Below are 21,755 nucleotides of genomic sequence, written 5' to 3'. Positions count from 1 at the left end.
CAGCTCGGGCTGAAAATGCATTTAAAGCAATAAAAACTCAAATTGAGTGTCACACCTAAACCAAAGGACTTATGCACACACTTCAACATGTATTTTGTTCAGGATAACTTCCTGAAGCCCATATGAGCATTAATTTGACCACACAACTCATTCCTATGAAGATACATTCAAACTCTCAAAATGTGCTCAGCTCGGGCTGAAAATGCATTTAAAGCAATAAAAACTCAAATTGAGTGTCACGCCTAAACCAAAGGACTTATGCACACACTTCAACATGTATTTTGTTCAGGATGACCACCTGAAGCCTAAATGAGCATTAATTTGACCACACAACTAATTCCTATGAAGATACATTCAAACTCACAAAACGTGCTCAGCTCGGGCTGAAAATGCATTTAAAGCAATAAAACTCAAATTGAGTGTCACACCTAAACCAAATGACTTATTCACACACTCCAACGTGTATTTTGTTCAGGATGACCTCCTGAAGCCCAAATAAGCATTAATTTGACCACACAACTCATTCTATGAAGATACATTCAAACTCACAAAACGTGCTCAGCTCGGGCTGAAAATGCATTTAAAGCAATAAAAACTCAAATTGAGTGTCACGCCTAAACAAAAGGACTTATGCACACACTTTAACATGTATTTTGTTCAGGATGACCTCCTGAGGCCTAAATAAGCATTAATTTGACCACACAACTCATTCCTATGAAGATACATTCAAACTCACAAAACGTGCTCAGCTCGGGCTGAAAATGCATTTAAAGAAATAAAAACTCAAATTGAGTGTCACACCTAAACCAAAGGACTTATGCACACACTTCAACATGTATTTTGTTCAGGATGACCACCTGAAGCCTAAATGAGCATTAATTTGACCACACAACTCATTCCTATGAAGATACATTCAAACTCTCAAAACGTGCTCAGCTCGGGCTGAAAATGCATTTAAAGCAATAAAAACTCAAATTGAGTGTCATGCCTAAACCAAAGGACTTATGCACACACTTCAACATGTATTTTGTTCAGGATGACCTCCTGAAGCCTATTTGAGCAATAATTTGACCACACAACTCATTCCTATGAAGATACATTCAAAGTCAGAAAGCGCGCTCAGCTCGGGCTGAAAATGCATTTAAAGCAATAAAAACTCAAATTGAGTGTCACGCCTAAACCAAAGGACTTATGCATACACTTCAACATGTATTTAGTTCAGGATGACCACCTGAAGCCTAAATGAGCATTAATTTGACCACACAACTCATTCCTATGAAGATACATTCAAACTCACAAAACGTGCTCAGCTCGTGCTGAAAATGCATTTAAAACAATAAAAACTCAAATTGAGTGTCACGCTTAAACCAAAGGACTTATGCACACACTTCAACATGTATTTAGTTCAGGATGACCACCTGAAGCCTAAATGAGCATTAATTTGACCACACAACTCATTCCTATGAAGATACATTCAAACTCACAAAACGTGCTCAGCTCGGGCTGAAAATGCATTTAAAGCAATAAAACTCAAATTGAGTGTCACACCTAAACCAAAGGACTTATTCACACACTCCAACGTGTATTTTGTTCAGGATGACCTCTTGAAGCCCAAATAAGCATTAATTTGACCACACAACTCATTCTATGAAGATACATTCAAACTCACAAAACGTGCTCAGCTCGGGCTGAAAATGCATTTAAAGCAATAAAAACTCAAATTGAGTGTCACGCCTAAACAAAAGGACTTATGCACACACTTTAACATGTATTTTGTTCAGGATGACCTCCTGAGGCCTAAATAAGCATTAATTTGACCACACAACTCATTCCTATGAAGATACATTCAAACTCAGAAAACTTGCTCATCTCTGCCTGAAAATGCATTTCGAAATAAAAACTCAAATTGAGTGTCACGCCTAAACCAAAGGACTTATGCGCACACTTTAACATGTATTTTGTTCAGGAGGTCATCCTGAAGCCTATATGAGCATTAATTTGACTACACAACTCATTCCTATGAAGATACATTCAAACTCACAAAACGTGCTCAGCTCGGGCTGAAAATGCATTTAAAGAAATAAAAACTCAAATTGAGTGTCACACCTAAACCAAAGGACTTATGCACACACTTCAACATGTATTTTGTTCAGGATGACCACCTGAAGCCTAAATGAGCATTAATTTGACCACACAACTCATTCCTATGAAGATACATTCAAACTCACAAAACGTGCTCAGCTCGGGCTGAAAATGCATTTAAAGCAATAAAAACTCAAATTGAGTGTCACGCCTAAACCAAAGGATTTATGCACACACTTCAACATGTATTTAGTTCAGGAGGTCATCCTGAAGCCTATATGAGCATTAATTTGACCACACAACTCATTCCTATGAAGATACATTCAAACTCACAAAACGTGCTCAGCTTGGGCTGAAAATGCATTTAAAGCAATAAAAACTCAAATTGAGTGTCACGCCTAAACAAAAGGACTTATGAACACACTTCAACATGTATTTTGTTCAGGATGACCTCCTGAAGCCTAAATAAGCATTAATTTGACCACACAACTCATTCCTATGAAGATACATTCAAACTCACAAAACGTGCTCAGCTCGGGCTGAAAATGCATTTAAAGCAATAAAAACTCAAATTGAGTGTCACGCCTAAAAAAGGACTTATGCACACACTTCATCATGTATTTAGTTCAGGATTACCTCCTGAAGCCCATATGAGCATTAATTTGACCACACAACTCATTCCTATGAAGATACATTCAAAGTCAGAAAGCGCGCTCAGCTCGGGCGGAAAATGCATTTAAAGCAATAAAAACTCAAATTGAGTGTCACGCCTAAACCAAAGGACTTATGCACACACTTCAACATGTATTTAGTTCAGGATAACCACCTGAAGCCTAAATGAGCATTAATTTGACCACACAACTCATTCCTATGAAGATACATTCAAACTCACAAAACGTGCTCAGCTCGGGCTGAAAATGCATTTAAAGCAATAAAACTCAAATTGAGTGTCACACCTAAACCAAAGGACTTATGCACACACTTCAACATGTATTTTGTTCAGGATGACCTCCTGAAGCCTAAATAAGCATTAATTTGACCACACAACTCATTCCTATCAAGATACATTCAAACTCACAAAACGTGCTCAGCTCGGGCTGAAAATGCATTTAAAGAAATAAAAACTTAAATTGAGTGTCACACCTAAACCAAAGGACTTATGCACACACTTCAACATGTATTTTGTTCAGGATGACTTCCTGAAGCCCATATGAGCATTAATTTGACTACACAACTCATTCCTATGAAGATACATTCAAACTCACAAAACGTGCTCAGCTCGGGCTTAAAATGCATTTAAAGCAATAAAAACTCAAATTGAGTGTCACGCCTAAAAAAGGACTTATCACACACTTGCACATGTATTTAGTTCAGGATTACCTCCTGAAGCCCATATGAGCATTAATTTGACCACACAACTCATTCCTATGAAGATACATTCAAACTCTCAAAATGTGCTCAGCTCGGGCTGAAAATGCATTTAAAGCAATAAAAACTCAAATTGAGTGTCACACCTAAACCAAAGGACTTATGCACACACTTCAACATGTATTTTGTTCAGGATAACTTCCTGAAGCCCATATGAGCATTAATTTGACCACACAACTCATTCCTATGAAGATACATTCAAACTCTCAAAATGTGCTCAGCTCGGGCTGAAAATGCATTTAAAGCAATAAAAACTCAAATTGAGTGTCACGCCTAAACCAAAGGACTTATGCACACACTTCAACATGTATTTTGTTCAGGATGACCACCTGAAGCCTAAATGAGCATTAATTTGACCACACAACTAATTCCTATGAAGATACATTCAAACTCACAAAACGTGCTCAGCTCGGGCTGAAAATGCATTTAAAGCAATAAAACTCAAATTGAGTGTCACACCTAAACCAAATGACTTATTCACACACTCCAACGTGTATTTTGTTCAGGATGACCTCCTGAAGCCCAAATAAGCATTAATTTGACCACACAACTCATTCTATGAAGATACATTCAAACTCACAAAACGTGCTCAGCTCGGGCTGAAAATGCATTTAAAGCAATAAAAACTCAAATTGAGTGTCACGCCTAAACAAAAGGACTTATGCACACACTTTAACATGTATTTTGTTCAGGATGACCTCCTGAGGCCTAAATAAGCATTAATTTGACCACACAACTCATTCCTATGAAGATACATTCAAACTCACAAAACGTGCTCAGCTCGGGCTGAAAATGCATTTAAAGAAATAAAAACTCAAATTGAGTGTCACACCTAAACCAAAGGACTTATGCACACACTTCAACATGTATTTTGTTCAGGATGACCACCTGAAGCCTAAATGAGCATTAATTTGACCACACAACTCATTCCTATGAAGATACATTCAAACTCTCAAAACGTGCTCAGCTCGGGCTGAAAATGCATTTAAAGCAATAAAAACTCAAATTGAGTGTCATGCCTAAACCAAAGGACTTATGCACACACTTCAACATGTATTTAGTTCAGGATGACCACCTGAAGCCTAAATGAGCATTAATTTGACCACACAACTCATTCCTATGAAGATACATTCAAACTCACAAAACGTGCTCAGCTTGGGCTGAAAATGCATTTAAAGCAATAAAAACTCAAATTGAGTGTCACACCTAAACCAAAGGACTTATGCACACACTTCAACATGTATTTTGTTCAGGATGACCTCCTGAAGCCCATATGAGCATTAATTTGACTACACAACTCATTCCTATGAAGATACATTCAAACTCACAAAACGTGCTCAGCTCGGGCTGAAAATGCATTTAAAGCAATAAAAACTCAAATTGAGTGTCACGCCTGAACCAAAGGACTTATGCACACACTTCAACATGTATTTTGTTCAGGATGACCTCCTGAAGCCTATTTGAGCAATAATTTGACCACACAACTCATTCCTATGAAGATACATTCAAAGTCAGAGAGCGCGCTCAGCTCGGGCTGAAAATGCATTTAAAGCAATAAAAACTCAAATTGAGTGTCACGCCTAAACCAAAGGACTTATGCATACACTTCAACATGTATTTAGTTCAGGATGACCACCTGAAGCCTAAATGAGCATTAATTTGACCACACAACTCATTCCTATGAAGATACATTCAAACTCACAAAACGTGCTCAGCTCGTGCTGAAAATGCATTTAAAACAATAAAAACTCAAATTGAGTGTCACGCTTAAACCAAAGGACTTATGCACACACTTCAACATGTATTTAGTTCAGGATGACCACCTGAAGCCTAAATGAGCATTAATTTGACCACACAACTCATTCCTATGAAGATACATTCAAACTCACAAAACGTGCTCAGCTCGGGCTGAAAATGCATTTAAAGCAATAAAACTCAAATTGAGTGTCACACCTAAACCAAAGGACTTATTCACACACTCCAACGTGTATTTTGTTCAGGATGACCTCTTGAAGCCCAAATAAGCATTAATTTGACCACACAACTCATTCTATGAAGATACATTCAAACTCACAAAACGTGCTCAGCTCGGGCTGAAAATGCATTTAAAGAAATAAAAACTCAAATTGAGTGTCACACCTAAACCAAAGGACTTATGCACACACTTCAACATGTATTTTGTTCAGGATGACCACCTGAAGCCTAAATGAGCATTAATTTGACCACACAACTCATTCCTATGAAGATACATTCAAACTCACAAAACGTGCTCAGCTCGGGCTGAAAATGCATTTAAAGCAATAAAAACTCAAATTGAGTGTCACGCCTAAACCAAAGGATTTATGCACACACTTCAACATGTATTTAGTTCAGGAGGTCATCCTGAAGCCTATATGAGCATTAATTTGACCACACAACTCATTCCTATGAAGATACATTCAAACTCACAAAACGTGCTCAGCTTGGGCTGAAAATGCATTTAAAGCAATAAAAACTCAAATTGAGTGTCACGCCTAAACAAAAGGACTTATGAACACACTTCAACATGTATTTTGTTCAGGATGACCTCCTGAAGCCTAAATAAGCATTAATTTGACCACACAACTCATTCCTATGAAGATACATTCAAACTCACAAAACGTGCTCAGCTCGGGCTGAAAATGCATTTAAAGCAATAAAAACTCAAATTGAGTGTCACGCCTAAAAAAGGACTTATGCACACACTTCATCATGTATTTAGTTCAGGATTACCTCCTGAAGCCCATATGAGCATTAATTTGACCACACAACTCATTCCTATGAAGATACATTCAAAGTCAGAAAGCGCGCTCAGCTCGGGCGGAAAATGCATTTAAAGCAATAAAAACTCAAATTGAGTGTCACGCCTAAACCAAAGGACTTATGCACACACTTCAACATGTATTTAGTTCAGGATAACCACCTGAAGCCTAAATGAGCATTAATTTGACCACACAACTCATTCCTATGAAGATACATTCAAACTCACAAAACGTGCTCAGCTCGGGCTGAAAATGCATTTAAAGCAATAAAAACTCAAATTGAGTGTCACGCCTAAACCAAAGGATTTATGAACACACTTCAACATGTATTTAGTTCAGGAGGTCATCCTGAAGCCTATATGAGCATTAATTTGACCACACAACTCATTCCTATGAAGATACATTCAAACTCACAAAACGTGCTCAGCTCGGGCTGAAAATGCATTTAAAGCAATAAAAACTCAAATTGAGTGTCACGCCTAAACAAAAGGACTTATGCACACACTTTAACATGTATTTTGTTCAGGATGACCTCCTGAGGCCTAAATAAGCATTAATTTGACCACACAACTCATTCCTATGAAGATACATTCAAACTCAGAAAACTTGCTCATCTCTGCCTGAAAATGCATTTCGCAATAAAAACTCAAATTGAGTGTCACGCCTAAACCAAAGGACTTATGCGCACACTTTAACATGTATTTTGTTCAGGAGGTCATCCTGAAGACTATATGAGCATTAATTTGACTACACAACTCATTCCTATGAAGATACATTCAAACTCACAAAACGTGCTCAGCTCGGGCTGAAAATGCATTTAAAGAAATAAAAACTCAAATTGAGTGTCACACCTAAACCAAAGGATTTATGCACACACTTCAACATGTATTTAGTTCAGGAGGTCATCCTGAAGCCTATATGAGCATTAATTTGACCACACAACTCATTCCTATGAAGATACATTCAAACTCACAAAACGTGCTCAGCTTGGGCTGAAAATGCATTTAAAGCAATAAAAACTCAAATTGAGTGTCACGCCTAAACAAAAGGACTTATGAACACACTTCAACATGTATTTTGTTCAGGATGACCTCCTGAAGCCTAAATAAGCATTAATTTGACCACACAACTCATTCCTATGAAGATACATTCAAACTCACAAAACGTGCTCAGCTCGGGCTGAAAATGCATTTAAAGCAATAAAAACTCAAATTGAGTGTCACGCCTAAAAAAGGACTTATGCACACACTTCATCATGTATTTAGTTCAGGATTACCTCCTGAAGCCCATATGAGCATTAATTTGACCACACAACTCATTCCTATGAAGATACATTCAAAGTCAGAAAGCGCGCTCAGCTCGGGCGGAAAATGCATTTAAAGCAATAAAAACTCAAATTGAGTGTCACGCCTAAACCAAAGGACTTATGCACACACTTCAACATGTATTTAGTTCAGGATAACCACCTGAAGCCTAAATGAGCATTAATTTGACCACACAACTCATTCCTATGAAGATACATTCAAACTCACAAAACGTGCTCAGCTCGGGCTGAAAATGCATTTAAAGCAATAAAACTCAAATTGAGTGTCACACCTAAACCAAAGGACTTATGCACACACTTCAACATGTATTTTGTTCAGGATGACCTCCTGAAGCCTAAATAAGCATTAATTTGACCACACAACTCATTCCTATCAAGATACATTCAAACTCACAAAACGTGCTCAGCTCGGGCTGAAAATGCATTTAAAGCAATAAAAACTCAAATTGAGTGTCACACCTAAACCAAAGGACTTATGCACACACTTCAACATGTATTTTGTTCAGGATAACTTCCTGAAGCCCATATGAGCATTAATTTGACCACACAACTCATTCCTATGAAGATACATTCAAACTCTCAAAATGTGCTCAGCTCGGGCTGAAAATGCATTTAAAGCAATAAAAACTCAAATTGAGTGTCACGCCTAAACCAAAGGACTTATGCACACACTTCAACATGTATTTTGTTCAGGATGACCACCTGAAGCCTAAATGAGCATTAATTTGACCACACAACTAATTCCTATGAAGATACATTCAAACTCACAAAACGTGCTCAGCTCGGGCTGAAAATGCATTTAAAGCAATAAAACTCAAATTGAGTGTCACACCTAAACCAAATGACTTATTCACACACTCCAACGTGTATTTTGTTCAGGATGACCTCCTGAAGCCCAAATAAGCATTAATTTGACCACACAACTCATTCTATGAAGATACATTCAAACTCACAAATCGTGCTCAGCTCGGGCTGAAAATGCATTTAAAGCAATAAAAACTCAAATTGAGTGTCACGCCTAAACAAAAGGACTTATGCACACACTTTAACATGTATTTTGTTCAGGATGACCTCCTGAGGCCTAAATAAGCATTAATTTGACCACACAACTCATTCCTATGAAGATACATTCAAACTCACAAAACGTGCTCAGCTCGGGCTGAAAATGCATTTAAAGAAATAAAAACTCAAATTGAGTGTCACACCTAAACCAAAGGACTTATGCACACACTTCAACATGTATTTTGTTCAGGATGACCTCCTGAAGCCCATATGAGCATTAATTTGACTACACAACTCATTCCTATGAAGATACATTCAAACTCACAAAACGTGCTCAGCTTGGGCTGAAAATGCATTTAAAGCAATAAAAACTCAAATTGAGTGTCACACCTAAACCAAAGGACTTATGCACACACTTCAACATGTATTTTGTTCAGGATGACCTCCTGAAGCCCATATGAGCATTAATTTGACTACACAACTCATTCCTATGAAGATACATTCAAACTCACAAAACGTGCTCAGCTCGGGCTGAAAATGCATTTAAAGCAATAAAAACTCAAATTGAGTGTCACGCCTGAACCAAAGGACTTATGCACACACTTCAACATGTATTTTGTTCAGGATGACCTCCTGAAGCCTATTTGAGCAATAATTTGACCACACAACTCATTCCTATGAAGATACATTCAAAGTCAGAGAGCGCGCTCAGCTCGGGCTGAAAATGCATTTAAAGCAATAAAAACTCAAATTGAGTGTCACGCCTAAACCAAAGGACTTATGCATACACTTCAACATGTATTTAGTTCAGGATGACCACCTGAAGCCTAAATGAGCATTAATTTGACCACACAACTCATTCCTATGAAGATACATTCAAACTCACAAAACGTGCTCAGCTCGTGCTGAAAATGCATTTAAAACAATAAAAACTCAAATTGAGTGTCACGCTTAAACCAAAGGACTTATGCACACACTTCAACATGTATTTAGTTCAGGATGACCACCTGAAGCCTAAATGAGCATTAATTTGACCACACAACTCATTCCTATGAAGATACATTCAAACTCACAAAACGTGCTCAGCTCGGGCTGAAAATGCATTTAAAGCAATAAAACTCAAATTGAGTGTCACACCTAAACCAAAGGACTTATTCACACACTCCAACGTGTATTTTGTTCAGGATGACCTCTTGAAGCCCAAATAAGCATTAATTTGACCACACAACTCATTCTATGAAGATACATTCAAACTCACAAAACGTGCTCAGCTCGGGCTGAAAATGCATTTAAAGAAATAAAAACTCAAATTGAGTGTCACACCTAAACCAAAGGACTTATGCACACACTTCAACATGTATTTTTTTCAGGATGACCACCTGAAGCCTAAATGAGCATTAATTTGACCACACAACTCATTCCTATGAAGATACATTCAAACTCACAAAACGTGCTCAGCTCGGGCTGAAAATGCATTTAAAGCAATAAAAACTCAAATTGAGTGTCACGCCTAAACCAAAGGATTTATGCACACACTTCAACATGTATTTAGTTCAGGAGGTCATCCTGAAGCCTATATGAGCATTAATTTGACCACACAACTCATTCCTATGAAGATACATTCAAACTCACAAAACGTGCTCAGCTTGGGCTGAAAATGCATTTAAAGCAATAAAAACTCAAATTGAGTGTCACGCCTAAACAAAAGGACTTATGAACACACTTCAACATGTATTTTGTTCAGGATGACCTCCTGAAGCCTAAATAAGCATTAATTTGACCACACAACTCATTCCTATGAAGATACATTCAAACTCACAAAACGTGCTCAGCTCGGGCTGAAAATGCATTTAAAGCAATAAAAACTCAAATTGAGTGTCACGCCTAAAAAAGGACTTATGCACACACTTCATCATGTATTTAGTTCAGGATTACCTCCTGAAGCCCATATGAGCATTAATTTGACCACACAACTCATTCCTATGAAGATACATTCAAAGTCAGAAAGCGCGCTCAGCTCGGGCGGAAAATGCATTTAAAGCAATAAAAACTCAAATTGAGTGTCACGCCTAAACCAAAGGACTTATGCACACACTTCAACATGTATTTAGTTCAGGATAACCACCTGAAGCCTAAATGAGCATTAATTTGACCACACAACTCATTCCTATGAAGATACATTCAAACTCACAAAACGTGCTCAGCTCGGGCTGAAAATGCATTTAAAGCAATAAAACTCAAATTGAGTGTCACACCTAAACCAAAGGACTTATGCACACACTTCAACATGTATTTTGTTCAGGATGACCTCCTGAAGCCTAAATAAGCATTAATTTGACCACACAACTCATTCCTATCAAGATACATTCAAACTCACAAAACGTGCTCAGCTCGGGCTGAAAATGCATTTAAAGAAATAAAAACTTAAATTGAGTGTCACACCTAAACCAAAGGACTTATGCACACACTTCAACATGTATTTTGTTCAGGATGACTTCCTGGAGCCCATATGAGCATTAATTTGACTACACAACTCATTCCTATGAAGATACATTCAAACTCACAAAACGTGCTCAGCTCGGGCTGAAAATGCATTTAAAGCAATAAAAACTCAAATTGAGTGTCACGCCTAAAAAAGGACTTATCACACACTTGCACATGTATTTAGTTCAGGATTACCTCCTGAAGCCCATATGAGCATTAATTTGACCACACAACTCATTCCTATGAAGATACATTCAAACTCTCAAAATGTGCTCAGCTCGGGCGGAAAATGCATTTAAAGCAATAAAAACTCAAATTGAGTGTCACACCTAAACCAAAGGACTTATGCACACACCTCAACATGTATTTTGTTCAGGATAACTTCCTGAAGCCCATATGAGCATTAATTTGACCACACAACTAATTCCTATGAAGATACATTCAAACTCACAAAACGTGCTCAGCTCGGGCTGAAAATGCATTTAAAGCAATAAAACTCAAATTGAGTGTCACACCTAAACCAAAGGACTTATTCACACACTCCAACGTGTATTTTGTTCAGGATGACCTCCTGAAGCCCAAATAAGCATTAATTTGACCACACAACTCATTCTATGAAGATACATTCAAACTCACAAAACGTGCTCAGCTCGGGCTGAAAATGCATTTAAAGCAATAAAAACTCAAATTGAGTGTCACGCCTAAACAAAAGGACTTATGCACACACTTTAACATGTATTTAGTTCAGGATGACCACCTGAAGCCTAAATGAGCATTAATTTGACCACACAACTCATTCCTATGAAGATACATTCAAACTCACAAAACGTGCTCAGCTCGGGCTGAAAATGCATTTAAAGAAATAAAAACTCAAATTGAGTGTCACACCTAAACCAAAGGACTTATGCACACACTTCAACATGTATTTTGTTCAGGATGACCACCTGAAGCCTAAATGAGCATTAATTTGACCACACAACTCATTCCTATGAAGATACATTCAAACTCTCAAAACGTGCTCAGCTCGGGCTGAAAATGCATTTAAAGCAATAAAAACTCAAATTGAGTGTCACGCCTAAACCAAAGGACTTATGCACACACTTCAACAGGTATTTAGTTCAGGATGACCACCTGAAGCCTAAATGAGCATTAATTTGACCACACAACTCATTCCTATGAAGATACATTCAAACTCACAAAACGTGCTCAGCTTGGGCTGAAAATGCATTTAAAGCAATAAAAACTCAAATTGAGTGTCACACCTAAACCAAAGGACTTATGCACACACTTCAACATGTATTTTGTTCAGGATGACCTCCTGAAGCCTATTTGAGCAATAATTTGACCACACAACTCATTCCTATGAAGATACATTCAAAGTCAGAAAGCGCGCTCAGCTCGGGCTGAAAATGCATTTAAAGCAATAAAAACTCAAATTGAGTGTCACGCCTAAACCAAAGGACTTATGCACACACTTCAACATGTATTTAGTTCAGGATGACCACCTGAAGCCTAAATGAGCATTAATTTGACCACACAACTCATTCCTATGAAGATACATTCAAACTCACAAAACGTGCTCAGCTCGGGCTGAAAATGCATTTAAAGCAATAAAACTCAAATTGAGTGTCACACCTAAACCAAAGGACTTATTCACACACTTCAACATGTATTTTGTTCAGGATGACCTCCTGAAGCCCATATGAGCATTAATTTGACCACACAACTCATTCCTAAGAAGATACATTCAAAGTCAGAAAGCGCGCTCAGCCCGGGCTGAAAATGCATTTAAAACAATAAAAACTCAAATTGAGTGTCACGCCTAAACCAAAGGACTTATGCACACACTTCAACATGTATTTTGTTCAGGATGACCTCCTGAAGCCAAAATAAGCATTAATTTGACCACACAACTCATTCCTATGAAGATACATTCAAACTCACAAAACGTGCTCAGCTCGGGCTGAAAATGCATTTAAAGAAATAAAAACTCAAATTGAGTGTCACGCCTAAACCAAAGGACTTATGCACACACTTCAACATGTATTTAGTTCAGGAGGTCATCCTGAAGCCTATATGAGCATTAATTTGACCACACAACTCATTCCTATGAAGATACATTCAAACTCACAAAACGTCCTCAGCTCGGGCTGAAAATGCATTTAAAGCAATAAAAACTCAAATTGAGTGTCACGCCTAAACCAAAGGACTTATGCGCACACTTTAACATGTATTTTGTTCAGGAGGTCATCCTGAAGCCTATATGAGCATTAATTTGACCACACAACTGATTCCTATCAAGATACATTCAAACTCACAAAACGTGCTCAGCTCGGGCTGAAAATGCATATAAGCAATAAAACCTCAAATTGAGTGTCACGCCAAAACCAAAGAACTTATGCACACACTTCAACATGTATTTTGTTCAGGATGACCTCCTGAAGCCTAAATTAGCATTAATTTGACCACACAACTCATTCCTATGAAGATACATTCAAAGTCAGAAAGCGCGCTCAGCTCGGGCTGAAAATGCATTTAAAGCAATAAAAACTCAAATTGAGTGTCACGCCTAAACCAAAGGACTTATGCACACACTTCAACATGTATTTTGTTCAGGATGACTTCCTGAAGCCCATATGAGCATTACTTTGACTACACAACTCATTCCTATGAAGATACATTCAAACTCTCAAAACGTGCTCAGCTCGGGCTGAAAATGCATTTAAAGCAATAAAAACTCAAATTGAGTGTCACGCCTAAACCAAAGGACTTATGCACACACTTCAACATGTATTTTGTTCAGGATGACCACCTGAATGAGGATTATTTTGACCACACAACTCATTCCTATTAAGATACTTCAAACTCAGAAAACTTGCTCATCTCTGCCTGAAAATGCATTTCGCAATAAAAACTCAAATTGAGTGTCACGCCTAAACCAAAGGACTTATGCGCACACTTTAACATGTATTTTGTTCAGGAGGTCATCCTGAAGCCTATATGAGCATTAATTTGACCACACAACTGATTCCTATCAAGATACATTCAAACTCACAAAACGTGCTCAGCTCGGGCTGAAAATGCATTTAAAGCAATAAAAACTCAAATTGAGTGTCACGCCTAAACCAAAGGACTTATGCACACACTTCAACATGTATTTTGTTCAGGATGACTTCCTGAAGCCCATATGAGCATTAATTTGACTACACAACTCATTCCTATGAAGATACATTCAAACTCTCAAAACGTGCTCAGCTCGGGCTGAAAATGCATTTAAAGCAATAAAAACTCAAATTGAGTGTCACGCCTAAACCAAAGGACTTATGCACACACTTCAACATGTATTTTGTTCAGGATGACCACCTGAATGAGGATTATTTTGACCACACAACTCATTCCTATTAAGATACTTCAAACTCAGAAAACTTGCTCATCTCTGCCTGAAAATGCATTTCGCAATAAAAACTCAAATTGAGTGTCACGCCTAAACCAAAGGACTTATGCGCACACTTTAACATGTATTTTGTTCAGGAGGTCATCCTGAAGCCTATATGAGCATTAATTTGACCACACAACTCATTCCTATGAAGATACATTCAAACTCACAAAACGTAATCAGCTCGGGCTGAAAATGCATTTAAAGTTATAAAAACTCAAATTGAGTGTCACGCCTAAACCAAAGTACTTATGCACACACTTCAACATGTATTTAGTTCAAGAGGTCATCCTGAAGCCTATATGAGCATTAATTTGACCACACAACTCATTCCTATCAAGATACATTCAAACTCACAAAACGTGCTCAGCTCGGGCTGAAAATGCATTCAAAGCAATAAAACCTCAAATTGAGTGTCACGCCAAAACCAAAGGACTTATGCACACACTTCAACATGTATTTTGTTCAGGATGACCTCCTGAAGCCTAAATTAGCATTAATTTGACCACACAACTCATTCCTATGAAGATACTTCAAACTCAGAAAACGTGCTCATCTCTGCCTGAAAATGCATTTCGCAATAAAAACTCAAATTGAGTGTCACACCTAAACCAAAGGACTTATGCACACACTTCAACATGTATTTTGTTCAGGATGACCTCCTGAAGTCCATATGAGAATTAATTTGACCAGACAACTCATTCCTATGAAGATACATTCAAACTCACAAAACGTCCTCAGCTCGGGCTGAAAATGCATTTAAAGCAATAAAAACTCAAATTGAGTGTCACGCCTAAACCAAAGGACTTATGCACACACTTCAACATGTATTTAGTTCAGGATGACCACCTGAAGCCTAAATGAGCATTAATTTGACCACACAACTCATTCCTATGAAGATACATTCAAACTCACAAAACGTGCTCAGCTCGGGCTGAAAATGCATTTAAAGCAATAAAAACTCAAATTGAGTGTCACGCCTAAACCAAAGGACTTATGCACACACTTCAACATGTATTTAGTTCAGGAGGTCATCCTGAAGCCTATATGAGCATTAATTTGACCACACAACTCATTCCTATGAAGATACATTCAAACTCACAAAACGTGCTCAGCTCGGGCTGAAAATGCATTTAAAGCAATAAAAACTCAAATTGAGTGTCACGCCTAAACCAAAGGACTTATGCACACACTTCAACATGTATTTAGTTCAGGAGGTAATCCTGAAGCCTATATGAGCATTAATTTGACCACACAACTCATTCGTATGAAGATACATTCAAACTCACAAAACGTGCTCAGCTCGGGCTGAAAATGCATTTAAAGCAATAAAACCTCAAATTGAGTGTGACGCCTAAACCAAAGGACTTATGCACACACTTCAACATGTATTTAGTTCAGGATTACCTCCTGAAGCCCATATGAGCATTAATTTGACCACACAACTCATTCCTATGAAGATACATTCAAAGTCAGAAAGCGCGCTCAGCTCGGGCGGAAAATGCATTTAAAGCAATAAAAACTCAAATTGAGTGTCACGCCTAAACCAAAGGACTTATGCACACACTTCAACATGTATTTTGTTCAGGATGACTTCCTGAAGCCCATATGAGCATTAATTTGACTACACAACTCATTCCTATGAAGATACATTCAAACTCACAAAACGTGCTCAGCTCGGGCTGAAAATGCATTTAAAGCAATAAAACTCAAATTGAGTGTCACACCTAAACCAAAGGACTTATGCACACACTTCAACATGTATTTTGTTCAGGATGACCTCCTGAAGCCTAAATAAGCATTAATTTGACCACACAACTCATTCCTATCAAGATACATTCAAACTCACAAAACGTGCTCAGCTCGGGCTGAAAATGCATTTAAAGAAATAAAAACTTAAATTGAGTGTCACACCTAAACCAAAGGACTTATGCACACACTTCAACATGTATTTTGTTCAGGATGACTTCCTGAAGCCCATATGAGCATTAATTTGACTACACAACTCATTCCTATGAAGATACATTCAAACTCACAAAACGTGCTCAGCTCGGGCTGAAAATGCATTTAAAGCAATAAAAACTCAAATTGAGTGTCACGCCTAAAAAAGGACTTATCACACACTTGCACATGTATTTAGTTCAGGATTACCTCCTGAAGCCCATATGAGCATTAATTTGACCACACAACTCATTCCTATGAAGATACATTCAAACTCTCAAAATGTGCTCAGCTCGGGCTGAAAATGCATTTAAAGCAATAAAAACTCAAATTGAGTGTCACACCTAAACCAAAGGACTTATGCACACACTTCAACATGTATTTTGTTCAGGATAACTTCCTGAAGCCCATATGAGCATTAATTTGACCACACAACTCATTCCTATGAAGATACATTCAAACTCTCAAAATGTGCTCAGCTCGGGCTGAAAATGCATTTAAAGCAATAAAAACTCAAATTGAGTGTCACGCCTAAACCAAAGGACTTATGCACACACTTCAACATGTATTTTGTTCAGGATGACCACCTGAAGCCTAAATGAGCATTAATTTGACCACACAACTAATTCCTATGAAGATACATTCAAACTCACAAAACGTGCTCAGCTCGGGCTGAAAATGCATTTAAAGCAATAAAACTCAAATTGAGTGTCACACCTAAACCAAATGACTTATTCACACACTCCAACGTGTATTTTGTTCAGGATGACCTCCTGAAGCCCAAATAAGCATTAATTTGACCACACAACTCATTCTATGAAGATACATTCAAACTCACAAAACGTGCTCAGCTCGGGCTGAAAATGCATTTAAAGCAATAAAAACTCAAATTGAGTGTCACGCCTAAACAAAAGGACTTATGCACACACTTTAACATGTATTTTGTTCAGGATGACCTCCTGAGGCCTAAATAAGCATTAATTTGACCACACAACTCATTCCTATGAAGATACATTCAAACTCACAAAACGTGCTCAGCTCGGGCTGAAAATGCATTTAAAGAAATAAAAACTCAAATTGAGTGTCACACCTAAACCAAAGGACTTATGCACACACTTCAACATGTATTTTGTTCAGGATGACCACCTGAAGCCTAAATGAGCATTAATTTGACCACACAACTCATTCCTATGAAGATACATTCAAACTCTCAAAACGTGCTCAGCTCGGGCTGAAAATGCATTTAAAGCAATAAAAACTCAAATTGAGTGTCATGCCTAAACCAAAGGACTTATGCACACACTTCAACATGTATTTAGTTCAGGATGACCACCTGAAGCCTAAATGAGCATTAATTTGACCACACAACTCATTCCTATGAAGATACATTCAAACTCACAAAACGTGCTCAGCTTGGGCTGAAAATGCATTTAAAGCAATAAAAACTCAAATTGAGTGTCACACCTAAACCAAAGGACTTATGCACACACTTCAACATGTATTTTGTTCAGGATGACCTCCTGAAGCCTATTTGAGCAATAATTTGACCACACAACTCATTCCTATGAAGATACATTCAAAGTCAGAAAGCGCGCTCAGCTCGGGCTGAAAATGCATTTAAAGCAATAAAAACTCAAATTGAGTGTCACGCCTAAACCAAAGGACTTATGCATACACTTCAACATGTATTTAGTTCAGGATGACCACCTGAAGCCTAAATGAGCATTAATTTGACCACACAACTCATTCCTATGAAGATACATTCAAACTCACAAAACGTGCTCAGCTCGTGCTGAAAATGCATTTAAAACAATAAAAACTCAAATTGAGTGTCACGCTTAAACCAAAGGACTTATGCACACACTTCAACATGTATTTAGTTCAGGATGACCACCTGAAGCCTAAATGAGCATTAATTTGACCACACAACTCATTCCTATGAAGATACATTCAAACTCACAAAACGTGCTCAGCTCGGGCTGAAAATGCATTTAAAGCAATAAAACTCAAATTGAGTGTCACACCTAAACCAAAGGACTTATTCACACACTCCAACGTGTATTTTGTTCAGGATGACCTCTTGAAGCCCAAATAAGCATTAATTTGACCACACAACTCATTCTATGAAGATACATTCAAACTCACAAAACGTGCTCAGCTCGGGCTGAAAATGCATTTAAAGCAATAAAAACTCAAATTGAGTGTCACGCCTAAACAAAAGGACTTATGCACACACTTTAACATGTATTTTGTTCAGGATGACCTCCTGAGGCCTAAATAAGCATTAATTTGACCACACAACTCATTCCTATGAAGATACATTCAAACTCAGAAAACTTGCTCATCTCTGCCTGAAAATGCATTTCGAAATAAAAACTCAAATTGAGTGTCACGCCTAAACCAAAGGACTTATGCGCACACTTTAACATGTATTTTGTTCAGGAGGTCATCCTGAAGCCTATATGAGCATTAATTTGACTACACAACTCATTCCTATGAAGATACATTCAAACTCACAAAACGTGCTCAGCTCGGGCTGAAAATGCATTTAAAGAAATAAAAACTCAAATTGAGTGTCACACCTAAACCAAAGGACTTATGCACACACTTCAACATGTATTTTGTTCAGGATGACCACCTGAAGCCTAAATGAGCATTAATTTGACCACACAACTCATTCCTATGAAGATACATTCAAACTCACAAAACGTGCTCAGCTCGGGCTGAAAATGCATTTAAAGCAATAAAAACTCAAATTGAGTGTCACGCCTAAACCAAAGGATTTATGCACACACTTCAACATGTATTTAGTTCAGGAGGTCATCCTGAAGCCTATATGAGCATTAATTTGACCACACAACTCATTCCTATGAAGATACATTCAAACTCACAAAACGTGCTCAGCTCGGGCTGAAAATGCATTTAAAGCAATAAAAACTCAAATTGAGTGTCACGCCTAAACAAAAGGACTTATGCACACACTTTAACATGTATTTTGTTCAGGATGACCTCCTGAGGCCTAAATAAGCATTAATTTGACCACACAACTCATTCCTATGAAGATACATTCAAACTCAGAAAACTTGCTCATCTCTGCCTGAAAATGCATTTCGCAATAAAAACTCAAATTGAGTGTCACGCCTAAACCAAAGGACTTATGCGCACACTTTAACATGTATTTTGTTCAGGAGGTCATCCTGAAGCCTATATGAGCATTAATTTGACTACACAACTCATTCCTATGAAGATACATTCAAACTCACAAAACGTGCTCAGCTCGGGCTGAAAATGCATTTAAAGAAATAAAAACTCAAATTGAGTGTCACACCTAAACCAAAGGACTTATGCACACACTTCAACATGTATTTTGTTCAGGATGACCACCTGAAGCCTAAATGAGCATTAATTTGACCACACAACTCATTCCTATGAAGATACATTCAAACTCACAAAACGTGCTCAGCTCGGGCTGAAAATGCATTTAAAGCAATAAAAACTCAAATTGAGTGTCACGCCTAAACCAAAGGATTTATGCACACACTTCAACATGTATTTAGTTCAGGAGGTCATCCTGAAGCCTATATGAGCATTAATTTGACCACACAACTCATTCCTATGAAGATACATTCAAACTCACAAAACGTGCTCAGCTTGGGCTGAAAATGCATTTAAAGCAATAAAAACTCAAATTGAGTGTCACGCCTAAACAAAAGGACTTATGAACACACTTCAACATGTATTTTGTTCAGGATGACCTCCTGAAGCCTAAATAAGCATTAATTTGACCACACAACTCATTCCTATGAAGATACATTCAAACTCACAAAACGTGCTCAGCTCGGGCTGAAAATGCATTTAAAGCAATAAAAACTCAAATTGAGTGTCACGCCTAAAAAAGGACTTATGCACACACTTCATCATGTATTTAGTTCAGGATTACCTCCTGAAGCCCATATGAGCATTAATTTGACCACACAACTCATTCCTATGAAGATGCATTCAAAGTCAGAAAGCGCGCTCAGCTCGGGCGGAAAATGCATTTAAAGCAATAAAAACTCAAATTGAGTGTCACGCCTAAACCAAAGGACTTATGCACACACTTCAACATGTATTTAGTTCAGGATAACCACCTGAAGCCTAAATGAGCATTAATTTGACCACACAACTCATAACTATGAAGATACATTCAAACTCACAAAACGTGCTCAGCTCGGGCTGAAAATGCATTTAAAGCAATAAAACTCAAATTGAGTGTCACCCCTAAACCAAAGGACTTATGCACACACTTCAACATGTATTTTGTTCAGGATGACCTCCTGAAGCCTAAATAAGCATTAATTTGACCACACAACTCATTCCTATCAAGATACATTCAAACTCACAAAACGTGCTCAGCTCGGGCTGAAAATGCATTTAAAGAAATAAAAACTTAAATTGAGTGTCACACCTAAACCAAAGGACTTATGCACACACTTCAACATGTATTTTGTTCAGGATGACTTCCTGGAGCCCATATGAGCATTAATTTGACTACACAACTCATTCCTATGAAGATACATTCAAACTCACAAAACGTGCTCAGCTCGGGCTGAAAATGCATTTAAAGCAATAAAAACTCAAATTGAGTGTCACGCCTAAAAAAGGACTTATCACACACTTGCACATGTATTTAGTTCAGGATTACCTCCTGAAGCCCATATGAGCATTAATTTGACCACACAACTCATTCCTATGAAGATACATTCAAACTCTCAAAATGTGCTCAGCTCGGGCGGAAAATGCATTTAAAGCAATAAAAACTCAAATTGAGTGTCACACCTAAACCAAAGGACTTATGCACACACCTCAACATGTATTTTGTTCAGGATAACTTCCTGAAGCCCATATGAGCATTAATTTGACCACACAACTAATTCCTATGAAGATACATTCAAACTCACAAAACGTGCTCAGCTCGGGCTGAAAATGCATTTAAAGCAATAAAACTCAAATTGAGTGTCACACCTAAACCAAAGGACTTATTCACACACTCCAACGTGTATTTTGTTCAGGATGACCTCCTGAAGCCCAAATAAGCATTAATTTGACCACACAACTCATTCTATGAAGATACATTCAAACTCACAAAACGTGCTCAGCTCGGGCTGAAAATGCATTTAAAGCAATAAAAACTCAAATTGAGTGTCACGCCTAAACAAAAGGACTTATGCACACACTTTAACATGTATTTAGTTCAGGATGACCACCTGAAGCCTAAATGAGCATTAATTTGACCACA

This window comes from Hippocampus guttulatus, chromosome 2, assembly GCF_054856545.1.
Source record: "Hippocampus guttulatus isolate MCC_2025c chromosome 2, RoL_Hgut_1.0, whole genome shotgun sequence".
In the NCBI taxonomy this organism is placed as follows: domain Eukaryota; kingdom Metazoa; phylum Chordata; class Actinopteri; order Syngnathiformes; family Syngnathidae; genus Hippocampus; species Hippocampus guttulatus.
Note: the sequence above shows the minus strand (reverse complement) of the source record.